Source organism: Schistocerca serialis, chromosome 1, assembly GCF_023864345.2.
Source record: "Schistocerca serialis cubense isolate TAMUIC-IGC-003099 chromosome 1, iqSchSeri2.2, whole genome shotgun sequence".
Lineage (NCBI taxonomy): Eukaryota > Metazoa > Arthropoda > Insecta > Orthoptera > Acrididae > Schistocerca > Schistocerca serialis.
Genome location: NC_064638.1, coordinates 921,430,109 through 921,445,046, shown reverse-complemented (window position 1 = coordinate 921,445,046; position 14,938 = coordinate 921,430,109).

The following is a 14,938-nucleotide window of genomic DNA, read 5'->3' as shown; positions in this document are numbered from 1 at the left end:
GTCGTTAGCAGGGAGGTACAACCTGGTACAGTGGAAGTAGTACATCCAGAGTCTTATGTATAAAGGCCATATGCAATGTAGTCTATGTGAAGAGATTCTGTGGTAATTAAAGGGAAACCTCAAAACTCTGACGTGCCTGAATGTCAGTTACTAGAGAGATATTCTATCTTGTAAGGTAATAAAGTGTATACACTGTGAAAGACAAACATAACAATGAAATCCATTGAAAAACAGTAATTCTATTATACTGCAGAGAGATACAGTATTTAGAAGTATTTTGAAATAATGTACATCCAGTTCAAGTGTTTGTAAACAAAATAAAGGGGTTGAATGGAACTTGAGAGGACATGGTTTGCCGGCGTATTGTGATGTAAGGAAGGCCATTAAAGGGATCACATAGGCAGCGAGAAGCTAATGACGTGCAGAGAACAGTTCAGGGCTTAAATAGCTGAGCCAGGTGATTATGTGACATGGGCAGTGTGACGTAAGCAGAGGCACGTCACGACATTGACATTGGTAAACATAGCGACACTATGAATTACAGATAAACCAACAATACGAACCTAAATAATTTAATTAATAATTTAATGTCTGAGTGGCAAAAGGCAACTTTTGTTAGTAAATATTTATTGATAAGAACTACTTGCAATTACTTGAAACGCACCAGAATAAATGTACCTAACCTACGTATCACTTTGCTGGCGTCATGTGCGATTTCTGCATGGGCACCTCATCCCACTACCTCTGAAAGTAGCAGATGGCCAACCACCCCTGCTAGCCAGCGTGGGAACCTGCCGCTTGCTCTTTACTCCGTAAATACTGCAGTGGTGATACATTCACTTCATGTATATGAAATAGCAAAACTGAAAACAACGTAAAATGCGCTCTTATAACAATGATTAACACTTGATGTTAAACTATTTAGGTTGATATTGAAGATTTATCTGTAATACATAGTGTCGCTATGTTTACCAATGTCAAGGTCGTGACGTGCCTCTGCTTACGTCACACTGACCATGTCACATAATCACCTGGCTCAGCTATCTCAGCCCCAAACTGTTCTCCGCACATGTCATTAGCTTCTCGCTGCCTATGTGATCCTTTTAATGGCCTTCCTTACATCGCAATACGCCAGCAGACCACGTCCTCTCAAGTTCCATTCAACCCCTTTATTTTGTTTACAAACACTTGAAATGGACATACATTATTTCAAAATACTTTGAACTGTGGTCTCTCTCTGCAGTATACTAGAATTACTGTTTTCAATGGATTTCATGGTTATGTTTGTCTTTCACAGTGTATACTCTTTATTACCTTACAAGATAGAATATCTCTCTAGTAACTGACATTCAGGCACGTCAGAGTTTTGAGGTTTCCCTTTAATTACCATAGAATCTCTTCACATAGACTACATTGCATATGGCCTTTATACATGAGACTCTGGATGTACTACTTTCACTGTACCAGGTTGTGGCTCCCTGCTAACGACATATGGTCCTTTAAAAATTTCGTAAAATTTCTTTATTTCAGTAAGTTGACAGTGATAGGAAACGATCATATTAATAAATAAATGAATGACTTCGGTGTAACTGAAGACGTATGGTCTTACGCGAACTATGCTGATTGTACGCTCAAGTTACAAATTGTGTGCCATAGTCGGCAGTAATTGATAGGCTGCCTTTCGATCTAGTCATGTGGTAGGCCATGTTCTCGTACTGTTAATAGTTAGCTTATACACCGTGTGAACAAGTTCATTTTAGGGTGTTTCTTAGATAAACCTGCCATAATGGCATTCCATGTGAAAATTATTTGTACAAAAGTCTTCTTCCTACTTCATTACGTAAAACATAGACAGCAGTACTGCACTTCCAGAATCCGATGGCATTGCTACGGCTCTGCAGAGGGACGTAAAACAAGAGCATCTCCACGTAACAGGTAGGAAGAATCCCTACATGGCGGCTCACTAAGTCAGTTAAAGGACAGACTGGGATAATTATCGCAAAACGCAGGTGGAAATACGTGGCCAGTTGTACTGTATGCCCCTTATATCACCATTTACAGACTTACCGACTAAATGGAGACATATCTAGAGCTTCTGTATGAGTGAGGGGTTCTTGCAATTTGCAAGAAAATTTCCATATACACGCAAAATATACAGTTCCGCAGTGACCAAATAAATGTTGGGAACCAGACACTATAAAATAATTGAAGAAATCACATGAAAAATAGAAGCGCTTTTTCCATTCTTTACCCTCTCTCACTTCTTATGTCCATTCATCTTTGCTTCTTCCTCTCCCATCTACTCACAACAAAAAAATTAAAACTCCATCACTATTCCTTCATTACTCTTACATAGTGCATAAATACACAGAAACATAATTAAACAGAATAATACACACATAACGAACCACAGGAAAGAAAAAATTTAGATAAAAAAAACTACTGGCAATGTTACCATCACTATAAAACACAACACACACTTAGAAGTATACAAACAAATAGTGAACAATGGTTTACGTAATTTTCCTGTGGTAAACCTAAAAAAATGCATAATTCCGCGAAGCAGAGTAAAATTAAACCACAATTATCAGTGCTTAACGAAGAAAGAAGCATTTCCTGATGTGGGCGAAAACCCAAGCAGAAATTACTGGAAGTAAAAACCAACAATTTGTTAACTGTTTATCGATCGAGAAACAAACTAAATTGTAAGTATATTTAGTTACAGCAACTGATGATGCCTTACTTCAATAAAGCGGAGCGCATCTGGTGAGGAAAACACGTATTTTCTTGTAGTTGTAACGACAAAATACACAAACCTTGAGGAACAACAAATGTAATACAGGATGTAACGGATATAAGTGCAGATATTTGTATTGGTGACCGAAAACGGTGTAGTGAATACTTCAATATTTACGTCATTTGCAGGCTAATAATTGTAGCTTTCACAGGTCGTTTGTTTTTAGGTTGGTTAGTACCTCCAATTTCACGTGGCAAGAGCACCATTTATGTTTATTTTCCCATGGGCAGTAGGCGAGGTGTTGAAGTATGGACGCTAAACGGTTAGTTCATACTGACAGGCATTGGTCACTTGGTGGTTCAGTTACGACTGTACAGAAAACATCAGGTAGTAAATTAGGTGACATGCTTGTGGGAAGACTCTTTGATGTAGAGAAAAAACAATCACCACACAGATGTGTATAAATATTAAGGTACCATACATAAAAGTGCCTGCACTTATACCCCTTACATCCAGTATAACAGGGAACAGGCGTCTGAAGATGAACCTGTCGGTTCGAAACAGATAACGGCGCTATCAGCACAAGTAGATAGTATTATTAAGTGTGCCTGATTGCTGTTATTTTCTTTGCTAGAATCAATTTGTAAAAGTTTTCTTGTTGGCACTTACAACCAGTTATTTTCCTAATATTGCGCTTACAATGTTTTTAGTCATTATTTGCTAATTTGTCTCTTTTTCTCTGATGTAGTGACCAGCATAATTCTATGGTATCAGAACGCCTTCTCACTATTTTTTGATATAAGTCAGTTATGTACAGAGAGAGGTACATTGTTTTTGCACTCTCCTAACAAATGTGTGATCTGGCACTTACAACGCATTCCATTTCCACTCATCAACTGGATTAATGGCAGCTACGCTAATATATGTGCATGGAAACAAAAACTTGCTGGTGTTTAATACTTCAGCTCCAGGAAGAAGAGTAAACAAGGAAATATTACTTATTGTGTATAAGCAGTATAGTAAGAACACATTGTTAAATTTGTAGGTCATTTGGAGGTGTACAGCAAGCGAAGTTTAGTACACAGAACTAACACCTCTGGCAGCAACAATGGCAATCTGTCTGCGATCCAAGCCGAAATGAGCTCAGGTGACCACTGCAGAAAGGCCATTGGAGAACCCTGTATCAGTTTAGATCAGGACACCACGAACAACATACAGCCTTGCATTATCTTGTAGAAAGTTAACGTCGTGGGGGACCTTGGAGACAGGGCTCAAACATCAGCCTTGATAGAAATATAAGAGCTAAAATCATATTTTCCGGCTTCGCGAACCAGAGGTGACTGTAGTACATAATCAATTGTATTCCATACCATTACGCTGGGTCCTGGGCCCGTACGACGATCGCCAATGCAGTCTGGCAACATGTGTTCTCCTCAGAGAGTCCACACACCGTTACGTTCTTCTTGATGCTGTACGCAGCACCGAGACTCGTCTCAGAAGTTGTGGTGATGCCACTTCTTTCCATTGGGTACAGCACTGGCGTCTTACCTCTCTCTGTTGCCGCATAAAGAGAAGCCGCTAAAATGGTCGCTATGGTGACAGCCAGTGCAGCTCCAGACGTCGCACCTGCATGTGAATACACGTCTTGCACCGAACAAGCCACTTTCCTCACTCTTGATACATTACGTGACTGTACGACCTTACACGGCCGAGTGAGCGAAATGTTTGTTTCCCCCAGGTGCTAGTCGCCACTGAGATATTGCATGACGTTGATAATGCCGTTACTGAATCAAAAGATTCCATATAAGGATGACAGTCGTGCGATCCCAACCAACGCTTGAACCGTTATCCTGGATCGATAAACTACAGTTTCTATAGGCTGCGATACTACCACTGCCGAATTCCCACTAGTGCGGTTAGTGGTTTTTCCTTCTCACAGGATGCATAACCCTGTGTTCTCACAAACACCGAACATCAAATACGATTTCTGAATCATAAGCTTGTCACATAATCTTGCATTACGTATAGAATTTATATGGCGTTACTTGCATGTTCCAAGTGTTTATAACGGAAGTGCAGCTACTCGTGGTGGTCCACTGAGAATGTAATTATCGTATGGAAGCGGAACTTGGTAAATATTCTAATGCGCTAATGTGGAACAGATTTACGCTGGAAAAATTTGCTCCAATTCTGGTCAACAGGTGCAAATCTTGCTCTGTGAATGCAATAAAGACGTATAGAAATGTTTCCACATCTAATGGATTAGGGCAGAACAGGTCAAACGAGTGAGAAACGCATAATGTTGATTCTATTACTAACGGCCGCTTACACAATTTGTTCAGTATGAGCACCGGGGTCGTCCACGAGATTATGCACAGCGCCAGATTGACAACTGGAGGCCAAAATCGGAACTTTTTTCCATCGTAAATCCTTTCCAGATTAATGCATTAGCTTATCTACGACATTTAACTGCCATACGATAATCACAGTCCACTCTGTACCTCCGGGTATAGCTGCATTTTGAAGGTAACCACCCGCTTCTTTGTGTTTTACTGAAATAAAAACACCTTGCATATCGAAGCATGTACCATAGTTCTCGCAGACTCAACGTTGATTCGATGCCATCTTCACGGTGTCGAGTTTTAATGACCAGCAGTGTTCACACAGTACACTGCTGAGGCAAAACATTATGACCATTTCTAATCACTATGAGGGACACTCACCTGGGATTCCATGGGGCCTGCAGTAGTAATCGAAAGAACCATGACTGCTGTAGATTGCGTCTACACTATTGTGGACCACGTTAATCCCTTCTCCTTCTCCGAAGGCGGTGGCTTCTTCCAACAGGATAACTTTCCGTGTCACAAGGACATAATCGTGCTACATTGCTTTGAGGAGCATGATAGTGAACTCACTTTGGTGTCTTGGCCAAAGAATTCGCCTGATCTGAATCCTATGGAGAACTGCTGGGATATTGTCACGCATCGGCAAAGCATGCACAAACGACCAGCCTTTAATTTACGGGAATTACGTGACCTGTGGTTATTCATCTGGTGCCACACACACCTATTAGAACCTGTGAAGGACTAATCGAATCCATCCCATATATAATCGTTGCTTTATTGCGTTCCATAGGCAATTAAGCAGATTATCATGTTTTGGGCATGAATGTTCATAAAGAATCTGTATCACGCCATTTACTTGTGGTATACTTGATCTATTTTTTTTTAACGTGTGGAAGACTAATGGGACTTGATTGACATTCAAAGACCCCACAATGCCACATAGTAATGATTTACATCCCATCTACCGGTAGATTGCTTAATTATAGACCTCATTTCTCTCTCTCTCTCTGCCGGCCGCGGTGGTCTAGCGGTTCTAGGCGCTCTGTCCGGAACCGCGCGACTACTACGATCGCAGGTTCGAATCCTGCCTCGGGAATGGATGTGTGCGATGTCCTTAGGTTAGTTAGGTTTAAATAGTTCTAAGTTCTAGGGGACTGATGACCACAGATGTTAAGTCCCATAGTGCTCAGAGCCATTCGAGCCATTTCTCTCTCTCTCTCTCTCTCTCTCTCTCTCTCTCTCTCTCTCTCTCTCCCCTCCCTCCCTACATTATATTTTGTGTTGCTATTATTTACCAGTGAAAGCAGATATATTATTATTTGGAACGAAAATTAGTAAAGACATATAACACAATTATGAGCAACTGTATTAGATACAGCTAACTAGTAGCATGTAGTGCCCCTATGCGCGCTGACCACGGCGGCGATACATAGTATCATGGTATGGGACTTAACATCTGAAGTCATCAGTCCCCTAGAACTTAGAAATACTTAAACCTAACACACCTAAGGACATCACACACATCCATGCAGGATTCGAACCTGCGACCGTAGCGGTCGCGCGGTTGCAGACTGAAGCGCTTAGAACCGCTCGACCACACAGGCCGGCTGCCTAGCTTCACTTTCTCAAAGCGTAAACTAACAGCACCTCATTGGACTCTTAAAACTCGTAAAACGTGTCTTAGTAGATGTCGCTCATTATTTTTAACGACCTGTGAATCTCTGCTATTTGACAAACATTAATAAGTGCGAGTTGTTCGTTTCCGTCGCCTGAAGTTCTTGGAGAAAACTACACCAGCGTTAAATACAAATTACGATCTGAGGAATACTTACGAAAGATAGTTTGAAAGGCAACGAGCTAGTGCAACGTGTTCCTTAAGTACCAGATTTTATGGATTGTATAAGCTCGGTTAGCGATTTCATTCAAAATTATGATATGGGTGCCTTACCACATGGCCAGTTTGTGACTCAGGGAAAGACGATATAAGTTAATGAATGCTTGATGACAAATTGAAGAGACTGAAGCTATAACTATAAACGGAATCTAATACGATACACACTTTCCAGTCACTGGTGATTATGTTCAGCCACTGAAATGGACCAACGTTAAGTGCTTGCTGTACAGTATTTCAAAACCGCATTTGCTGGATATGTTCACGCCATGAAATGGATTGACATTAAATGCTTTCCGTACAGTACTTCAACCACGCCATAAAAGTAATATTTCACATGGAATAAATACCTCATTAAAGGTAAGATAAACTGCGTGTAAGTCTTATGATGTTTAGGATTCTTATACTGAAATGGATTTCGGATCACACGTGCTATAAAACAAGTGCTAAGTCGAACAAAGACCCACATCTAACACACTAAATTGCAAACCCAATAATCTGTGAATCTCATTTGCAAAGAAACTAAACGCAACGCGTCCAGCGATTTGCATCTCATCATACTCGTATTAGATCGAAGTATGTTACTCAAAAGATTCCGTCTTGCGAATCAGACAAAGATCTTAACAGCTGTTTGACATAGCTTGCTGCGAACAGGGACAAGCGAAAAGTCAGGTAGCCTGCCCTACTGAACGAAGACCAGCCAAGAAGAAGAGTAGAGTGCTTTGTGGATATGAAGAGTAGAGTGCTTTGTGAGCCGCGAACCGCGTGTCCAGAACAAGCGAAACTAACAACGAGTATTTATGTTATCTGACACGTTTCCAAATACCTTAGTATCTCAGAAGAGCTCACAATATTCTCTCACTAGTAACCATGCACTGCCCCCACGTTTTACAGTAGAAACACTAATAGACAGAATAACCAAATAAGTGACACAGTCAGTGCCTATTCCAGATTCAGGAGGAATAAAACTGCACGCATCATTAAGTGGCCACGTTCCATCATATTACAAAAATTAATGCTTGACACAGTAACATCGCCACTGAACTCAGGAAGCTCCCATATAGCCTGGAATGTTTAGTTGAAGTACAAGCTAATCAGATAGCACGAATACAGCTGAGACGATAACATCCACATGCCTGCTCAGCAAGTGATGGAGTTATCGTCTTGTAGAGGACGTTTCACTTATCACGAAACAGGGGCTCTAATGCGACTGACCGCCTGTCATTCGTGAACGATACAGCAACCCACTGCGTAATGTTATGCGTGCATTAGTTAGTCTACAGCATAACGCAGGCAACCTTCACATTCATCATGACAATGGACCAGTCAACCGGTCCCGAATTTTGTCCCAATGGATTAAGTAACAGTCCACAACGTGAGACCACTTGATGTCACCACAGTTGGACACACGTGTGATGCCGTGGAACGAAATGTATGCCCTTCGGTTCTAGCTCCACGAAATCACCGCGGTTTGTGGCCGATGGGCAAGTGGTCACGGATCAGGATGGTATCACAACGCCTTCAGTGTCTCGTGTAGTTCACGATACTATGTATCGCCGCCAAGTTTCTTAACATGCCCAGCTTCAAAAAATGGTTCAAATGGCTCTGAGCACTATGGGACTTAATACCAAATGATTTTTTCTCCGCCGGCCAGAGTGGCCGAGCGATTCTAGGCGCTACAGTCTGGAACCGCGCGACCGCTACGGTCGCAGTTTCGAATCCTGCCTCGGGCATTGATGTGTGTGATGTTCTTAGGTTAGTTGGGTTTAAGTAGTTCTAAGTTCTAGGGGACTGATGACCTCAGACGTTAAGTCCCATAGTGCTCAGAGCCATTTGATTTTTTCTCCCCCTGTTGTTGCGCTTTTGCGTAAGGTTGTTGTCTCTATTCAATTCAGATTTTGTTAACCTTAAACTGTTTCTTCTAATTTGGGTCATATGTCAGATCATAAATAATTGTTTCAAACTTGCACGAATATGCGAGTTCTACAGAATGAATTTTTACTCTGCAGTGGGGTGTGAGTTGACATGAAACTTCTTAGCAGGTTAAAACGGTGTGTCGGTCAGGGAATCGAACCCGTAGCCTTTGTTTTTCGCGGGAAAGTGCTTACCAACTTTTTTACCTTTCTATCTCTTTCTTGGTCATATCGTCAGCAGTTCTGTATGGATGTCGAACGACACCCCTCTACCACCTTTGATGAAAAATGCATATCGTTTCTTTATATATTTTCGTTATAGAAGATATCCAGCCCCCTGACCCAACAAGCTGAGCTACAATACCAGCACCAACTGAGCTGCTGAAACACAGTACACGAAGCGTCCTCATAGCAGTACCATTTCTTCCAGCAGTGCTAGTCCTGCAAGCTTCGCAGAAGAACTTCTGTAAAGTTTGGAATGGACGAGATGAGGTACTTGCGTAAGCAAAGCTGTGAGGACAGGTCATGAGTTTGCATAGGTAGCTCAGTTGGCAGAGCACACGCCCGCTAAAGGTCAGAGTTCTGGGTTAGAGTCCTGGTCTGGGGCAGTTTTAATCTGCCAGTAAGTTTCACGAAAGTCCTAATTCAGAAGACAGGGGGCAGCTTACAATGTGATAAACATAGGTGGAGCAACGGCTATTGTATTACACAATGCCGAGGTGTTTTTCACTGTGGTCGCGCTGCGATATATCCGCTCCAATCAGTGCTAGGGACATTGTAAGAGGAAAGTGCCCTGTGCAGGTGAGCAACACTAGTACCGAAGTCCTTGTAGTATGCTCAGTCTTCCGATTGCTGGGTTGTAAGTGGGATTAGTGATGATAGTTCAGGGTATGGCGTCGGTGCAGCTGACGTGCTTACTAGTTGCTGCGACTACTCCTGGCACAGGGATAGTAGATGTCATTCTTTCTCGCCAGTCGTGTTTCCTCACGACTGAATTAACAACTTATTCACCGCATTGTGGTCCATCTATCTGCTGTTGCAATTCGCAATAGAAGACGAGGATCTTGTTATTTGTTTTTTCGTTGGAGGGTCAATTTATTGAAGTCAGTAAATACGCAGTGACAAAGTATCTGACAAATCCCTCTAAAAGAGTTTATACTGTTCCGTCGCAAACATATAGGAAGATAAAAAGTAGAAAGAAATGAACACCCTTAGCTGCTTACAGGCGTTAACATACGTCAACGGGGACAGATGAAAATGTGTTCCCCGACCGGGACCCGAACCCGGGATCTCCTACTTACATGGCAGACGCTCTATCCATCTGAGCCACCGAGGACACAGAGGATAGCGCGACTGCAGGGATTTATCTCTGGTACGCCTCCCGCGAAACCCACATTCTCAACGTATTGTCCCGCACTACATTCGTAGTGCCCCCGCCCATTATACTCATTACTCGCGGCGCGTTGCCGATTCCCATAAGAGTTCGGGCACTGTTTTTGCATTCGCACAGAAGAAGACGGTCAAGTGGCCGGTGAGCCTTAACTATATATATACTAAGATGGTATCCGAAAGAACAGATACCATCTTAGTATATATAAAGATAAAATGTCGTCAACGATTGCCTAAAACAGATGCCATATCAAAAGAGCGTGACGTCGTCCAACATTGAAGATGTAGGCTAGGCGATGGCGATAGTGATGATGATGGCGCGGGTAGTGTCAGTGGCGGTCGGTCTGTGACAGTGTCGGCGCGGTGGACAGTGTCGGAGGCGTACTGCCACACGTAGATACTGGCTCCTGGCGTTACACGGGACATGCAATGCAAACTCTGCTGAGTAAGATATCACTACTACGGTGGACTCATTATCGCTGGATCCGCTGGGTACACCATCAAGACCACTTTGTTGTCCACGGCAGTTGCCTCGGGTATTGAATATTCTTCCCTAAATCGAGTTACTCTCAGTACAATCCTGACACAGTTGTTCGTGGACAGCGCACTGTCTGCAAGCCCTCGGAATTAATTTCATGTGTCGGGCACCCAGAGAATAAATGCGCTGATATCGCACGTGTTGTCCTTCCTGCAGTTGATAATCTCACCGAGGGATATGCGAGATACGTGCTAGGCAGAAAAAATAAATTCACCTTGGCGGCAGGAATGCAATCATCGGTGTTCATCGATAAGTCTCACTTTTGTTTGTGGCACTCAGATGGAAGCCTCCTTGTCCGTGGACGACCTATTGAAAGGTCATACTAACCAACGAATTGGATACCCGTACCTCTCCAAATTCTGGATTCGTTGTGTGCGGTGTTATTGGCTGTGACAGGAGAACTGTTTTGGTAATTGTTGAAGGAAAGCTGACTTCTCGCCAGTATGTGGCAGGTATGGTAAGGCTTGTTGTCATACGGATCATGACCAGCGTACCAAATAGCGTATTACAACCGGAATAATGCAAAACCCCACACTGCAGATCATACTACAAATGCGTTGAGGAATGAACAGATCCTTGACTAGCCTTGCCGGTCCCCTGGTGTATCACCAACGCAACGCGTATGGCATGTGGTTGGAAGACGTGTACTTCCGTGTCACTCTCCAGCCAGTAGTCTTCGTTAACTGATACCGTTTCAGGCATGCCGACAAATTCCCCAAGATGACATTCGATGACTGTTTGCTTCCACGCCAGAACGCGTAGAACAATGAATTAGTTCCTGTGAGGGTTACGGCTTATACTGATGTTGACGATGGAAATCAGTTTGGAATGTAATGAAAGTTTAATCATTTAATACTCGTTATGTGATGAACTTTTCCACAGCGTTTCATGAAAATCTGACTTACGATCCATTTTTGTTAGAGTATTATCATCTTGATGCAATAAATTTCACTACAGGTAAAGGATAGAAGCTATTAAAGATCGGATCCTCCATTTTTACGAAACACTTGATTTAGCTTATCGTGATTTCGGTGGGACTAGTCTGGCTGCGCCATAATTGGTTCTGTATGAAGAGTGAGCCAGCGGTAAGCTGAGCGTTTTGTACCGAGTGGTGACCTTGATTGCAAAAAGTGATTTCAGTTGAAACGTCAGAGCGTGTCCGTCTGACTCGGCACGAGCACCGGTACTGAATTTTATGCCCTGCGGATACGCCGCCGATCTGCGCCTAAATGGTCACGCGGTCAATGAGCCGTGAAACTCTGGGCACGCTACCGCAGTTCGTCACACACGCTGCCGCGTTTCAGATAGCGCTGCCCACCTTAGTCTAACGTGACTGCCCTCTGTTTCTAGACCTTTTCCATTCCTTTCTTTTCTAGGCTCTCTGGCGTTATTCCTTCTGCTTCCTTTCTCATTTCTCATTTCTCCTTTTCTCTCTCATACATATGACTGCTCGACTTGAGAATCCTATATAAACATATACTCAACAAATAATACAAGCCTTAAATAATAAAATATTGTCACTTTGTGCTTTGTTGTGATCTTTCCAAAGCGCTTTGTCGTTTATATCATTTTACTTTCTTAGAAGAACTCAGAAGTTTTATGCCATTCATCTACATCTACATACATACTCCGCAATCCACCATACGGTGCGTGGCCGAGGGTACCTCGTACCACAACTAGCATCTTCTCTCCCTGTTCCAATCCCAAACAGAACGAGGGTAAAATGACTGCCTATATGCCTCCGTACGAGCCCTAATCTCTCTCATCTTATCTTTGTGGTCTTTCCGCGAAATGTAAGTTGGCGGCAGTAAAATTGTACTGCAGTCAGCCTCAAATGCTGGTTCTCTAAATTTCCTTAGTAACGATTCGCGAAAAGAACGCCTCCTTTCCTCTAGAGACTCCCACCCGAGTTCCTGAAGCATTTCCTTAACACTCGCGTGATGATCAAACCTACCAGTAACAAATGTAGCAGCCCGCCTCTGAACTGCTTGATGCACAGTCGATCTAAATCATGTTTAACAAACGGAATACAAAAGGTTGCACTGAATATTTGAAACCATGATGGAAGGGTAGAAAATGTTAGTGACTGGTAAGTAATCACAAAGGCAGTTTCACAGAGTTGAATTTTGGATCCACTCCTATTCTTTACATACGTGAATGGCCTTCCACCTTACATGCAACAAGCATAAGTGGTAGATTTTGCAGATGATACTCGTTTCATAACTCATCCCAGTACAGAGAAAGCAACATAAGAGATTATGAAGTATGTTTTTCAAAGAATTATTGAGAGGTTCTCAGAAAATTTTTGAAGAAACACACTACATTCGGTTCTGTACAGCAAATCTATTCATACCAACAATTGATGGAGCACATCAGCGGGGGTCAATACATAGGGTAGAATACTCCAAACTTTTAGGTATATTCATTGATGAAAACTTGAACTGTAAGAAGCAAATTAGTGAACCTTTCAAACTATTAAGTTCATCTACTTTTGCTCTTCGTATAATCGCTAGTCTTGGAAACATACGAGTCAACCACCTGACATATTTAGCATATTTCCGCTTAATAATGTCTTATGAAATAATTTTCTGCTGGAACTCAAAGAAGTTTTGATTCTGCAAAAGAGAGCAGTAAGAATAATGTGTGGTTTTCACTCACGAACGTCATGTATGTACCTCTTAAAGGATATATATATAGGGTGTTACGAAAAGGTACGGCCAAACTTTCAGGAAACATTCCTCACACACAAATAAAGAAAAGATGTTATGTGGACATGTGTCCGGAAACGCTTAATTTCCATGTTAGAGCTCATTTTACTTACGTCAGTATGTACTGTACTTCCTCGATTCACCGCCAGTTGGCCCAATAGAAGGAAGGTAATGTTGACTTCGGTGCTTGTGTTGACATGCGTCTCATTGCTCTACAGTACTAGCATCAAGCACATCAGTACGTAGCATCAACAGGTTAGTGTTCATTACGAACGTGGTTTTGTAGTCAGTGCAATGTTTACAAATGAGGAGTTGGCAGATGCCCATTTGATGTATGGATTAGCACGGGGAAATAGCCGTGGCGCGGTACGTTTGTATCGAGACAGATTTCCAGAACGAAGGTGTCCCGACAGGAAGACGTTCGAAGCAATTGATCGGCGTCTTAGGGAGCACGGAACATTCCAGCCTATGACTCGCGACTGGCGAACACCTAGAACGACGAGGACACCTGCAATGGACGAGGCAATTCTTCGTGCAGTTGACGATAACCCTAATGTCAGCGTCAGACAAGTTGCTGCTGTACAAGGTAACGTTGACCACGTCACTGTATGGAGAGTGCTACGGGAGAACCAGTTGTTTTCGTACCATGTACAGCGTGTCCAGGCACTATCAGCAGCTGATTGGCCTCCACGGGTACACTTCTGCGAATGGTTCATCCAACAATGTGTCAATCCTCATTTCAGTGCATGTTCTCTTTACGGATGAGGCTTCATTCCAATGTGATCAAATTGTAAATTTTCACAATCAACATGTGTGGGCTGACGAGAATCCGCACGCAATTGTGCAATCACGTCATCACAGATTTTCTGTGAACGTTTGGGCAGGCATTGTTGGTGATGTCTTGATTGGGTCCCATGTTCTTCCACCTATGCTCAATGGAGCACGTTATCATGATTTCATACGGGATACTCTACCTGTGCTGCTAGAACATGTGCCTTTACAAGTACGACACAACATGTTGTTCAAGCACGATGGAGCTCCTGCACATTTCAGTCGAAGTGTTCGTACGCTTATCAACAACAGATTCGGTGACCGATGGATCGGTAGAGGCGGATCAATTCCATGACCTCCACGCTCTCCTGACCTCAACCCTCTTGACTTTCATTATGGGGGCATTTGAAAGCTCTTGTCTACGCAACCCCAGTACCAAATGTAGAAATTCTTCGTGCTCGTATTGTGGACGGCTGTTATACACTACGCCATTCTCCAGGGCTGCATCAGCGCATCAGGGATTTCACGCGACGGAGGGTGGATGTATGTATCCTCGCTGAAGGAGGACATTTTGAACATTTCCTGTAACAAAATGTTTGAAGTCACGCTGGTACGTTCTGTTGCTGTGTGTTTCCATTCCATGATT